General features: G+C 41.8%; 1 long non-coding RNA gene across 1 annotated transcript in view; it reads right to left on the reverse strand.

Moving 5' to 3' along the window:
- The window catches only part of LOC307220179, a 120,441-nt gene extending 117,004 nt beyond the window's left edge, over window positions 1-3,437 (reverse strand). The window contains exon 1 of the long non-coding RNA XR_013840753.1: window positions 3,365-3,437. This is a non-coding gene — a long non-coding RNA (uncharacterized lncRNA). The remainder of the gene's footprint in view (window positions 1-3,364) is intronic.
- Window positions 3,438-14,892: the final 11,455 nt, after the last annotated feature.

Genomic DNA, 14,892 nt, shown 5'->3' on the forward strand with positions numbered 1-14,892 from the left:
CAAGGATGTTCACAAACACCTCTCAGATACCCCAAAAGTGCAACTAAACCCTGCACCTCAGCCATGAGATTTTCCTGTGGAGAGGGAAAAATCTCCATAAAATAAAATCTAAAGACAGTTTCTTTTCCCATTTATTAATGGGGAAAGGGTTGGGGGGAAATGGGAGAAATTCGTGGCACAACACTCATAAATTTACCACAAATATGGTGAACCTCACAGCGACTGTTTTTATGTTGGTGTACTTAAATACTTTTTAAAAACCCACCTTTAAGCTGCCAAAGTCAACACGACTAGGCAGCCTACCCTCTAGAAATGGATTGCTAGGGTTTGTGATTTCTTAAAACTCCTAAACGGGTCCAGAGATTTATCAGTGACTAAGGCCATGACTTGATTCAGTAAGTTTAGCAATCATTCCTCAGCTTTTCACATCTACCTGTTAGGCTGCAGCCACTGACCTGGTGTAAACCGGCTGCAAATCATTTTAGGAGCAATTCTGCAGGTGCCAGTAAAGTTATGTTTAACAAACAAGTGTTACTGAACATGTAGAGCATTTTCCAAATTGGTCAGCTGGCAAACAGCTTAGTTCAATTTTAAAACTGCAAAACTGCTAATGTTTGTAGGAAAATGAGCAGGACTAAGCAAGTAATCATGTTGATGAACCTGAGCCAAGGCGACTTGATGAAGGCCGCTCGCTTACATTTGAGCTCTAAACTACTTGGCCTTGCTTCATTTTCTGTGCAGAAAATATACGCTCCCAAGAATGGAGCCATGGATATTAAAGTTATTCCACCTGGCTTACATTTGGGGGGAGGGGGTGGGGCTCTTGCCTTTCCAGGGCAATTAAATGTATTATTTATATGATGTTCTAATCCTGGAGGCTATTAGATGCTGAAGAAGAAGCCTGAAACTCACAGCTTGCCCAGCTATAGCAGCCACAGATATTGTCTGAAAAAAGGATTGTTAGTGGTCTAAGATTTGAATGATAATCCACTGACTGAATTTGGGGTGAATAAAAGGGGTTTTAGCACTCAGACTTTATTGATAGGCAAGATATTCTTTAAAAAAAGCATTGTATAATGAAGACATCTCCTCAAACTTCCTATTCATTTAATTGATTGTTTTTCCATAGGAAACTAAAAGTAGACAAATTTTACTAATATCATTATCATCAATAAGTATTTATATAGGGCTGTATTCAATGTATCCATCAAGGTTCTATCAATGCAAAAATAATAATGATAATAAAATCCTTGTACAATGGAACATCTATCTTCCCTCACATATTTTTCCTCGTCCTGGAAACAAAAATATTTGCAAGGTGCCCTTTTTAATGTATTACTCTCTGAGCAAAACAAAGCCTAGTTCATGCTTTGTCAGAAGTGAGCAACTACCAATTTTTGACAGTTCTTAAAATGAACTAAGTGTGTGTATGAATTTTTTGTTCCAGAAAACTATGTGTGATCCTGCTATGGCAGCTTTGAACAAACATTGCATTGTGCTGCGTTTTGTTCCTCACGCATAGACTGTGCATTGTCAATACATGTGTCATTGGCACATTTCTTTTAATCTGCATCTGAGTGAAAAAAATCTCAGCAATTAATTTTTAGACTGTTTAATGAGTAAACATATGATAAGAAATTTTAAATTATTTACTTCAACACATTTATGTTGATTTGCTGTGGAAGGTTTTGAGAGTACACAATCTGAGCACTGTAACCTATGAGTTGTGCAGAAACCTTCACCATTTTTATGCACTGGATTAAAAAGTGGATCTCAAACTCCTGCTACACACTTCCTATATTAGCAAGTCTTGCACACTTTGAACAAAGAAGAACTTCTGAGTAAACAAGCAACAGGGCAGAGAAGACAATTGATGTGCATTTGCTGAAATCAAGCACAAATTTAGTAGATTTCTGAATAATAATAAATTGCCTAGGGTGGTTGTTTTTTTTGTGTCTGAAAACTGGAAAGGAAGCCTTTTGATAAAATGTCCACTCTGTGTTCTGTAGCAAAAACAGATGTTCATTAATAAACAGACTGGCCATAAAACATTGGAACTGCCATCTGGTTGGGATGTTTCAAAGGAGATGTTTTGTCTCTAATATTTCCTTTGGTAAAGTTCTGGTGGGAATCAAGTGCTTTCTTTATGACTAGACAGAAATATGATTCCCACCATTACTACCTCCTCCAAATACATGGATACTGTAATAAAATAATTAGAAACTTCATTGTGTACCCAATACATTTATTTAAAATGACCTAACCGGCAAATGTAGCAAAATAGTAGCTTTCTGTTTTATAATATTGCCGGATATTCTGAAGATCTGTGAGTATCTGGGATAGAACTGGGCATGGGTTCAGGGATAAAATCCATGTGGGCTTTTAAGAACAAATCTTTCTATATCCTTACAAATCTGCATAGAAGGAGGGGAAACCCACAAAGCTCTTAGTTGTAAGCAATTAGTTGTAAGCAATTAGTTGTAGTCTGAGGGCTACCTGCCTGTCTCCTATTGTTGTCTGGAAAAAATAAATTTCTGCTGCCTAAAAGCTGTTGCCACCCTGCATGTTGATGGTAACACAGCAAGTCTTGATGTGTCCTGGTTACATGCTGTTGCACTCAGGGGAAATTTAATGTATTTTTATATTTGATGTACTTTGCATACGACTTTGCCCTTAAAGTGTGGTTGTACATGACATGTACATGAAATTGCCCCCTGAGAGTGATGGCGCATCATCAAAGTCCATTGCTCCCAGTGGGGCTTGCTTCCTTGACTTCTGTACACGCAGGGGCAGGAGCCCTGCACACCAGCTAGCTGCTCTTAAGCAGCTGAAATACCATTATAAAGAAAATAGGCAGCCCACAGACCACCTTGCATTCACCATGTATTCCTATGAGAGAATAGCAATCAGCAATGCACAGGTTCTGGAGCATCATGGTAGTTAACCATACTGGGATAGCTCAGTCGGTAGAGCATGAGACTCTTATTCTCAGAGCCGTGGGTTTGAGCCCACGCTGGGCAAAATATTCCTGCATTGCAGGGACTTGGACTAGATGATCCCTGTGGTCCCTTCCAATTCTACAGTTCTACCCTGACCAGATGGGACGCGGGTGGCGCTGTGGGTTAAACCACAGAGCCTAGGACTTGCCGATCAGAAGGTCGGCAGTTCGAATCCCCGCGACAGGGTGAGCTCCCATTGCTCCTGCCAACCTAGCAGTTCGAAAGCATGTCAAAGTGCAAGTAGATAAATAGGTACCACTCTGGCAGGAAGGTAAACGGCATTTCTGTGCACTGCTCTAGTTTGCCAGGAGCGGCTTAGTCATGCTGGCCACATGACCCGGAAGCTATATGCCGGCTCCCTTGACCAATAAAGCGAGATGAGCGCCACAACCCTAGAGTCGTCCGCGACTGGACCCAATGGTCAGGGGTCCCTTTACCCTTTACCTTTACCCTGACCAGGCCCCCCACTTTGGTACAGGTAGATCAGACCATGTGTGTCTGCTTCAGAATCAAAACTCACTGAACTCTTACCCCCATCCCTAGATGAAACATGGCATAATGGTACTACAAGGTATTTTGGACAATGCGCTGTTGATAGAAAATAATCAGCTACTTAGAAACATAGAAAGCTGCCTTATTAGACCATTTGTCCATCTAGCTCCATACTGACTAGTCGGACTGGCAGCAACTCTCCTGTTTCAGACCTGAAGGGGGATTGAACCTGTGACCTTCTGTAGGCAAACCATGTGCTTTACCACAGCCATGGCCCTTCATTCTCATTTGCAATTTAAATATGCCCAGCATTTATTTGCTTTGCATGTGTGATATTGCTTGATGCCCTTTAGCCCAGTCGCCAGAAAACACTGCCTGCTTCTTTAGCTGCTGTGGGTTGTGTTGCATTTGCTCCATGAAGCTGATGAATGGCTGAATCCCCTTTTGAGGCACAGTAGCTCACCATCCCAAAACCCTTTAGTCCCATCCTGTTCACTGCTTCCATGACTACCCATGCCTCTACTTAGCACAGAGAACAAGAAATGGCTTTCTCAAGCTTCCCTATGCAGCAGCCACCACTGGTGGTCAGTAATTCACCATGAAACTGCTTATTAATTTGTTCCTCCGCTGCACTGTTTATCGATATGGCTTTTATTGTGGTACTTCGCCTCAGCTATGAAGGGAGAGGATGCACACCTTCATCTAAAGCTAATGGTTTCGCTGCCTGCCGATGCTGCTGAGAAGCTGAGGAGCAATGCGACTAATAAAACATCACCAATAAAAATATGAAGGGGGGAAATGTATATTCCAACTACCTGCATGGGGCCTGGAGCCATTAATAGGACAGCCCTGAACAACAGTTAGGAAAGGATGATATGGCTCTTTGGGGGACTCAAGAGGGTGGCATTTGTTTGACTGGCAGGCTGATACTCCTCAATGGTGCAGCCTGACCAGCAGTGGTAGCAGCTGAAATGGGTGGATGAAGGATTTTATTCATATAGTGTGCTCGGAAACATCTCTTGTCATTAAGGGTGAAACTGGAATTGACTAGAAGTCTAAGAGGGATGAGTTAATTATAAACAAAAGGCAGGCCACAAGAGAGAGGGCTTAATGTGAAGAGAAATTTGCAACTTCTTTATCTCAGACACGAAACCTGGGATCAATATACATTCAACACCAAACCATGGTTTAGCATTACATGGATGAGTTGTAGTCAGTCTTGGGCCCATGGTCTCCCTCCTCCTCCCTCCTCCAGCACAGCCACAGAGAGGAGATTGGAAGTGTCGACATCCATCTTAGATTAGCATTTAGTATTTACTTTAGCATTATATTTCAACCATAAACTGTGGCTAGTATTCACTATGGTTAGTGAAAACAAATCAGTCTCATAAACTGTGGATTCAAATATGTTTTTCCTCACTAGCAATAGTTAAGTATAATCATATTGTATCTAGATTTGAATGTCACAGTGAGTTGCGGTTGGTCAAAAACAGAGGCTTCTGAACTTGTCTTTTTAGCTGCACTGGAGGAGCAATGGGCACACAGTTACTTATATGGTATTTGTTAGGAATTGTATGGGTGGCTTGTTTAATCTGTGCCTTCTTAGACATGCCTCATTGTTAGCCTAGCCTAGTTACTATGATAGCAGGTGTGAACTGCTCTGAGCAATTAGATAAGTGTTATATAAATACTAATTGCCACTGGTTTTATAGGAACCATCTATAAAGCTCCACACTCTCATTTCACCTGTTACACCACCCACTACCTTCTAACGGATGAAGAATTAATGATCAAACTATCTTCTTACCATATTTCCCCCCTGTATATCATTTGCTATGTAATATTGTCACTGTTATCACGGAGGCATATGCCACTAGCGACTTAACTGGCACCACAAATTGTTACTACAAAGTGCCATTGTTAGCTGGGAGCTCGCATTTCCAGGTGCTACATCTCTCTGCTTGCCTAGAGATGGGGAATGAACAACTGTAGGTCTGCTGTCAGATCTGCCTTCCACATGGCTGTCCAAAGCTCTCCCTATGTGGTGCTGACTTCGTTCCTATTCATCCCTTTGCATAAATGTTTTGAGAACTTTCATATAATCATCATCAGTCATTCATTATCAGCCTCTTCCAGCCTACTGCTGGGCAAAGACTTCCTATGATGCTCTGGGCCCTTGCATTGGAGGGGTTTTGCCAGAATTGTGCCAGGCCCAGTAGCCAGTGCCAGTTGGTGAAGCTCTGAAAGAGTTTGCCAGCTTATCCCTCCCCAGAGACTGCAGTACAATAGAAGAGCCTCCCAAAGACGGATGTCCCTTATGAAATTGGAAGGGGGTTCATTTGCTCATGGGATAACCTTAGAGGAACAATGAATGAACTCTAGAAAGACGAGTGTACCACCTTGCCCAGTGTCTGAATATGAAATAAAGGCATCGTTATACAGGGAGAAATATGGTGCCATGTTCTGTCTCTGTCTCCTCCCCTCACTTTATGTTACAAAGGAAGAGGAAGACAAAACATAGGGAGTCTGTGCTGTTTCCCATTCTTATACTTGAGACGACCATGTCTGCTACTGACAGCACATTCCTATGAACGTCTACTCAGAAGTAAGTACTATTGAGTCATAATGAAACGTCCGCATGTATAGGATAGTAGCCTGAGTACAGTTGTACCTTGGTTGTTAAACTTAATCTGTCCTGGAAGTCCGTTCAACTCCTGAAATGGTTTGAAAACCAAGGTGTGGCTTCTGGTTGTCTGCAGGAGCTTCCTGCACTAAACTGGAAGTCGCGTCGGACGTTTGGCTTCCGAAAAACGTTCACAAACAGGAACACTCACTTCCGGGTTTGCAGTGTTCGGAAGCCAAAACATGCGAGTATCAAGGTGTTGTCCAACCAAGATACGACTGTATACATTATCTACAGTATAGATTAGCACAGGGCAAGGAGAGGGGAGCACCATAGTTACTGAGAGAGAATGAGAGGCTGGGACATAAGATACCTATGCTACTTGTGCTGTTTTCTCTCACAAGACATTTTAAAAACAAACAGTGAATATTCTTAACATGGCACATAATGCACAAACTGGCTTTTCCAAATTCAGCTGGCAAGCCTTAAAAATGTGACTGATCTGAATGCTTCTGGTGGAAATGTGTGTCCTGTTTTGGGTCCTGCTACCATTTTGTGTGGGTTGTCCTTCCACCATTTGGTTTGTCTCCATGTAGTCAGCAAACAGTTTTGGCTATAGCTTGCACAGGGATGTTTCTGGGATGCGTGTGATGAGCTAGCACACACCAGTGGCTGACAGCATGGCTTGGCTACTTTCAAGAGGCACATCAGATTTCTTGTGAGAAGCAGCCTTTAGTCTCACTCTCAACTCAAGAGCCTCCCGCATTTATAACTTACAGAACTTTCCTGGTAGCTCTTTTTAACAAAGTAAGGCCACCTTTATTTTATTTTTTTAAAGCCCACTTTTCTAGTTAGACAAATTGCCTCCAGGAGAGCTGCAAATGAAATCTGAGTCCCATAATGGATGGTGACTTTTTCAGAACAGTATTTATTCTTTCCTTTCTTTCTCTCCCACCCCCTTTTGCCATTGCTGGCCTTCAGAAGTCAACTTTTCCATTCCTACTATATGAAAGGATCTCCCATGACACCTATAGACCTTTCATAATGGATAGATTCTTTCAATGATACAGACAAAATGAGTTTTCCTAGATGGTACTACCCCACTCTGAGCTGATAACATAAGACTCCAGAACTATGGGCATTGCTGTGATTACTACTTTTGCACACTGTGGTGTTTCAGAAACTTGTGCATCTCCTGCTTTATGAGATATACTTGGCCTAGGGGACCAAAGTGGAAGGATGAGGGAGAAAAGGAAGTGCATAATGGTATGGCCTCCAGCACTATTATTTATGACAGTATCCTTCCAGCAATCGGTGCTTGCATAGGGTGAAAGCCTGGTTTCAATTCTGCCCTTGAAACATGGATTAAGCAATGTTGCTAATACATATTTGTCCCTGCGGCTGTCAAACATTTCACTGATACTAGACTCTGTAGACAGCTTAATAGCTAGGTCTTCTGTCAATGTTACTGCAGCAGTGTCTCCTTTGCTTTAAGATGCCGTTCAGATTTATTCAAGCAATAGGTGTAGCCTGATGCTTGGTAAATAACAGCACCTGCCTTTATATTTTCACCACCATTCACTGCATTTCCAAATGGTGGCCTGAGTTCCAAGAAGAAGAAGAAGAAGAAGGTAGGCAAAATTGTGAAGGTGATCGATCTGTTTCCTGTTTCGTGCTTCATGACCGATCGACTCTGCTTTTGTACTATGAACATGTGCAACACTAAGTAATGCCGTAAGGACCTGCAAATTTGGCATATGCACAGTAGCTTGGACAATGCTTTCTGAGTGCTGCCAGGACAGAGATTTACAACTGTTCGATAAACAGCCAAAAGGTATCTGGCTTTTACATATTGCATTGGGGTTTACTACTATGTATGTGCACACATGTGTAGAAGCATATGGATGTTTAAAGGAAAGTGGACGTAGAACTAGATGGCATGGAATCAACTTTATTGGGCTGCACCAAACTGAAACCCAGCATGAAGCTGTCAGCTTACATGATAATATTTAATTGCTATAATATGTTATCTGGAATGTTAAAGTCCCACCAGAAATAGACTCTATATGTAATGGAAACAGTTTATTTACTTCTGGGGGTGAGAACAGGGAACAACAGGTTTATTTGAAATCTGAGAAGTGTTGTATTTTTCAAAGGAGGCCTTGTCCAAAATGGATGAAGCATATAACTCCTATGGAGAGCAGTGGGGTGTTTTTTTTTCTGATGCATGAGTAAAATGTTGACCTCAACATGCATTTTATTGGCTTGAGCATGGAAAATGGATCTTTAAGCCCCTATTGATCGATGGAGAAGAAAGATGTAGGATGTTTATGATTAAGCATATTGCCTATATATATATTTCAGAAGTAAGAAACAGTTCTGTGGAGATTTTTCAGACAAACTGGTTTCCATTTGTGCAATTTTGGAATAGATATACCTGTAGTTCTGTGGAATTATCACTTATGGATATCTTGACAATTTGATGTAGGGTAACTGATTGAAATAATGTGTTTAGGACCATCTCTTTTTTGTTAATTGTTCTGTGTGTGTGTGTGTGTGTGTGTGTGTGTGCGCGTGCGTGTAATAAATGGAACTGGCCAATGTGATAGAAAGCCAAGAAATGTAAATCCTTGCAAAGTACTGTTAAATTAGAACTCTAATGTTGTTCCTGGTGAAAGTTATTTGATACATTGTTTTCTATCTCATAGTATGAAAAAAGCGCTCCTACCCATGAGAGATATCGATTTTCTTATTTCTTCAGAGAAAGTCAATAGGTGTCAGGAACAGGGGAAAACACAGGTCATTCAGGCTTCCTTTCCTTTTCTGACATACTCTCATTCTTCTGAAGTAAGTTTGGTGGCAATGCAGCAAAGGTCCTTTTCCTCTTGTGGTGCCCTGGCTGTAGAATGCTCTCTCCTGCTGGTGGTGCTGACTCTAATGTCTTTTTGGCAGCAGGTTTAAATGTTAATTGATTTGTTGTTGATGATTGAAAATACTAGCATTTCATTTCATTTCCTTGAAGACTTTACTGATGTTGATGTTTGTGTATGCTCAGGGACTGTGCACACAGTCTAGCAAACTTGCATGGGTCAAAAGTGGCAAAATCCAGCTTAACCCTATGCTCATTTCATCTATGCCCTTGGAATGCCTGGGATGTCAACAGAGGCCAAATAATTGCTTTTTAAAAAGGGGGGGGGGAGCACGTATTCCATAGTGGGTAGCGATTGATTTTGAGAGAGATGCTGGCAAGACGGCAGTATGTTATAATGCAATAATAAACGAGAATTTTATTGTTCACACACATCTATGGCTGTTAATTTTGTCAAGAACATTGGAAGGGACTCTCCAACGGCAAGCAAAACTAATTGAGAAGTACAGCAGACAGAAGATTTAGGATGAGGTGGGATACAAAGTATCACCCAAAGAAGCTTGAGAGAAGTTCTGTACCCAGATTTCCTACACAGCTTAGCAAGCACTACAGAACAGAGGTGGAAGACACATGGAATTGGCAGTCGCTGGCCTTGAAGCTGTGCTAGAAGGTTGAATATAGTTCAAAACTGCATGCCAAACTGTTGCTTTTCTGCACGCTAGCTCACATGTTTTTGTTCTTTTTCTATGGAATGGACATTTCTACCAGATGTTTATTTATTTATTGCATTTGTATCTCACCTTTGTCCAAGGAGCTCAAGGTGACACACAAGGCCCGTCCCCTCCTCATTTAATCTTCACAACAACCCTGGTAGGTAGGTTAGGCTGAGAGGCAGTGACTGCCCAAGGTCACCCCATGACCTTCATGGCCAAGTGGGGATGCAAACCATAGAATCATAGAATTGTAGAGTTAGAAGTGACCCCAAGGATCGTCCAACCCCTTGCAATGCAGGAATATGCAGCTGTCCCATATGGGGATCGATCCTGCAAACGTGGCATTATCAGGACCACAGTTTAACTGACTGACCCTGGTCTCCCAGGTCCTAGTTTGACATTCTAACCACTGCACCATACTGGCTCTCATTTACATGGCTTTGTGTTTACATCTGCCCATTTCAGTTTATTCTCATGTTGGTATCCTATTCAGCCTGTGCCTCCTCTGCAGATGTCTAGTTGTGGCTTCTTCCTTCTGACATCCTCCTTCTTTTACTCCTTGTTATATAATCTTCAATGAGAACCTTCAAATGATGGACACTCTGAAACGTCATTGGCTTTCCTACTAGGCATCAAACTGAAACAGCTTCTTTTTTATTAACTTCTATTATACAATTAAAAAACAACAACCCCATACTATTGAGAAATGATAGCAAGACATTTTTATTCAAAATAGCATTTAGGGATCTTGTCAGATCAGTTTTTGCAATAATGCAATACTATGAGTGTGTGCTCAGAAGTAAAACTGAAGATAAGAATGCAAATGTTTGCTTATAGAAGTTGTTTTATCTGATGGGTGAAACGCCCAATTTTTATCCTGTGTAAAACACTCTGTTTAGGTGAGTAATACATGTGATAAGATATGAATACAACCAACCACTAAAGATTTGCTAGGTGAAAATTGAGATATTTTATACTATTGAAAATGCTTCTTTAACTGACCAGACAGGGGAACTCAAGTCCTAGAATTTCTCCTGAGTTATCCCCTTATTTTTTTTATTGGCTCTGCTCTTGTGCCTTTAACCTGACAGACAGAAGACAAGAATTTTTTTTTCATACAGCCACAGCCTTGGTATAAATAAATTAAAATGCAAAAATTGTACAATTCTTAACCTACATAGTCAACTAAAGACAAACACGAACCAAGATCTATTCACATAAGCAAACTTCCTTTACAGGTTGTTTCCGCAGAAAAGATAAATCTTAGCAAGTGGGGAAATCTAGCAGTGGAAGCAGAAGATTGTTGTCAAGTTGGTAGGATTTCCATGTACATCACTTTTATAGAGTCATAGAGATGGAAGGGACCCCAAGGATAATCTAGTCCAACCCCCTGCAATGCAGAAATCTTTTGCCCAGCATGGGACTCGAACCCATTACCCTGAGCTTAAGAGTCTCACTCTCCAGTGCTCTCTCTCTCTTGACTTGAGTATTTTGTCAGTGAAGACAATGCAGAGCAGATGTGTGTTACAATGCAGATGAGCCAGGTATGCATTTTAGGCACTGAAGCCACAACTAGGCTACATAAGATGGTGAGCCTATGTATGCCCTTAGCTGACGGAAGCCGATAATATGGATTTCTACTGTATTTAACATGTTTGAGAATTCAGAGTTTATTTTCTCATAGCCGTTTCCCACTCATAATGATTTACCAAGTCATGGGAAAGCAATTTTGAATCCCACTCTAAATCCACAGTTTACATAACAAGCCTCCCTGAGACATCTACTTATTATTTATCGAGATTTATTCCTTCTGGACTGGAGTATGTTCGGTGAGCCAGGTGGCTTCCTTCGCGCCACAACAGCACGCAGCACAATAGCCAGAGAAGCAGCATGAAAATGGTTTCTTTAGGTATGCTTGCTTATCATTCAGCCCTCATCGACTCATGTTGTATGAAAGTAAATGAACAAATCAACAGAATTCAGGTTTGGATCACGTTTATTTTGCTACTGTTTGAATGTCAAAAGCATACGCATTTTAAAATATTTTCCCATTCTGTTGCAAAACATTACAGAACTGAGTATGAAGGTTCATACTGAGGTTGTGATTTGCTTTGCTCAGCCTTGTGCTATATGAATAGAAAATTACAAAGAAGACATTGCTTTTACTTTAATATAAGATTCTGACTATTACTTTATATATGTGTAGTAAGTAGTATACCGCCTCTCCTGGTATGTCCCACTGAGGACCTTACGGTCTTCAAATAAAAACATCTTGGAGATCCCAGGCCACAGGGAGGTTAGGCTGGCCTCAACCAGAACCAGGGCTTTTTCGGCCGTGGCCCCAATCTGGTGGAACGCTCTGTCACAAGAGACTAGGGCCCTGCAGGACTTAACATCTTACCGCAGGGCCTGCAAGACAGAGCTGTTCCACTAGGCCTTTGGCCAAGGCACAGCCTGACCCCCTCCTTCTGTAATTCTCATAGAACTCTAGCCCAATGGTTGCCATTAATTTGACTCTGAATTGATTTTAGAATGCATTGATTTTAGAATGTATTTCAATTAATTGATTGTGATTTTATGTAAACTGTGTTATTTTTATTGTTGTTAGACGCTCTGAGCCTGGCTTCGGCTGGGGAGGGCAGGATATAAATAAAATTTTATTATTATTATTATTATTACTACTACTACTACTACTACTACTACTACTACTACTACTGGTTTTTGGTCTTCATTATAGAGTCCAGTCCCCCCCCCCAATCCCCAGGGTCTTTTTTAATGAAAGAAGGGAAAATGCCTTTCACTTTACCATCATGGTGCTTTGGGTCTTGAGCATTGCTTCTGTGCATATTAGATCTGTCAGGGTACAATTTGCACCAGGAAAGTGGCGGGTGGGCAAGAGTGCTTAACCCCTCCCCGCTTGTCAGTTTCCTCTCACAAAGCTCTTCACAGACATTTCCTCGCTGCTTGGGTTCCAGACCCGCAGTTCTATTTTGAACAGGACTATGAAACCTTGAGTGGAGGAAAAGAAACAGATAAAGGAGTTGGAGGAACAACCACAAGAAGGAGAAGTGTCAAGTGTTCTCTTTCCATATGATAGAGACTCTCCTCCCTGAAAGAGAGGGGAGTGGTTGTGGGCGGGAGCCCGAACACTGCTCCTAGCAGGGGCGTTGCCCCCTGCCTCCAGCTCACCTGGTTGGCGCTCACGCCCCCCCCGGTGGCCGTCCAACCAGGTGCCATGGGGGGGGCGTGTCCAGCAGCCTTTATGCTGCAGCGCCAGCCTCTCCCCAGCCTCATTTCTCTTCGTTGAAGCCTGCTTGGCGGGAGGCCATGGCACGACCCTCGGTGACATCAGGGGTGAGCCTATAGTTGGATTAGCATCAACAGGTGATGAACCCCTGGTGAATAAACCCACTTGTTTCGCGATCCAATGCCTAAGCCAATACCTTTTCATTGCTGTAATCAATAAAGTTGTGGCCTTTTCTAGCCCATTAACCTTATATCACGTGTCCCTGTGTCTTCATTTCACTTCGCGGTGGTCGGGTCCTCAAACCACAATACTATGATGCAAACTGAGCCCCACTGGCCCCATTGCATGGGAAAATGACTAGCCAACTCTTGAAAGCAAGAGATTGATGCAGGGTAAGCAGTGTGGCCCTAAATTAGCCTTAACTTATCATTCTTTTTATATAGCTTGTTATGTTAACTGAGGGACGTGGGTGGCGCTGTGGGTTAAACCACAGAGCCTAGGACTTGCCGATCAGAAGGTCAGCAGTTCAAATCCCCACAACGGGGTGAGCTCCCATTGCTCGGTCCCTGCTCCTGCCAACCTAGCAGTTCGAAAGCATGTCAAAGTGCAAGTAGATAAATAGGTACCACTCTGGCGGGAAGGTAAACGGCGTTTCTGTGTGCTGCTCTGGTTCGCCAGAAGCGGCTTAGCCATGCTGGCCACATGACCCAGAAGCTATATGCCAGCTCCCTCGGCCAATAAAGTGAGATGAGCGCCGTAACCCCAGAGTCGACCACGACTGGACCTAATGGTCAGGGGTCCCTTTACCTTTACCTTATGTTAACTGAAGGGCATGGTGCTGAGAAAAACAATACCATTATTTTATCTACCAGTTACAAGGTTAACACTCAGATATTGAACATTTTGAGTGAGGAAGAAAAACAGGAGTTGGCTTATGCTCAATGCATACAAAACTCAGCAACTCCTCACAAGGCGCATGTCCAAAACGATCCTTGATCTATCAGCTCCTATGTCTAATTGTTTTGCGGAAAATGGTTTGCCTTGGTAGGTGTTCCATAAACAACCATAGCTAATGTTGCTTCCGGATAGAAGCACCCTGTTGTTCCTGAATGAAATATGTTTGGGAATGCATTGAAAAAACTGTAGCTGAATTTGCTAACATTGGATATAAAACAAATTTCTCAGCTTTCATGGTCATTGTGGGAATCATATTCAGCTTATGCGATGAAATATAATGCATTTTAATACATCTAAAATGTTTCTGAAAAGCATACTTTCATAATTAATTACATTACCCATCACATTTTTCATTGGTGGTCATATTCTATTCATGCTTTAATATTTTGGATAGATAGCTCTGTTGAGATCTTGGTAGCCCAGATTATAGTTCCATCTTTCCTCATTCTTACCTGTTATTTTAGTGCAAGACTGGCTAACTTGTGGCCTTCTAGATGTTGCTGGACTACAGGTCCCATCATTCCTTGCCCAGGCTGGCTGGGGGTGATGTGTACTGTATTCAGCAACATTTGGAGAGCCAGAGGTTCCCCAGCCCTTTTTTAGCCCATAGAGACATATCCTGCTCAAATTGTTAGGAGAGATTGCTAGTCTTTATTGTTGGTAAAGTAGAACATTTTATTGTTAGCGAGTTAATGTGTGTATTATGTTTCTTGAATTATGATTTCAAGCTCTCTTTTTGAGAATAATATTCTACACTTAATCTATTTTAGAAAAATAAAATAAAAGAGAGCAATGTCTATGAGTGCCACTGACAAAGATTTCTCAGAAATTGGAAGTTCTTTGCTTGTATGCAGTAGAGGACACAATGTTGTTCGCAGCTTGTAACTTTAAATATGTTTATCTGAAGTACAACGTTGCAGCTCTGATAGGAGATTTATTGTCATATATACTAAGCCATCTGTTCGCAAGGACTGTGCTTCACATTCCAGGGC

The sequence above is a fragment of the Podarcis cretensis genome (genome assembly GCF_951804945.1).
Source record: "Podarcis cretensis genome assembly, chromosome: 7".
Taxonomy (NCBI): Eukaryota; Metazoa; Chordata; class Lepidosauria; order Squamata; family Lacertidae; genus Podarcis; species Podarcis cretensis.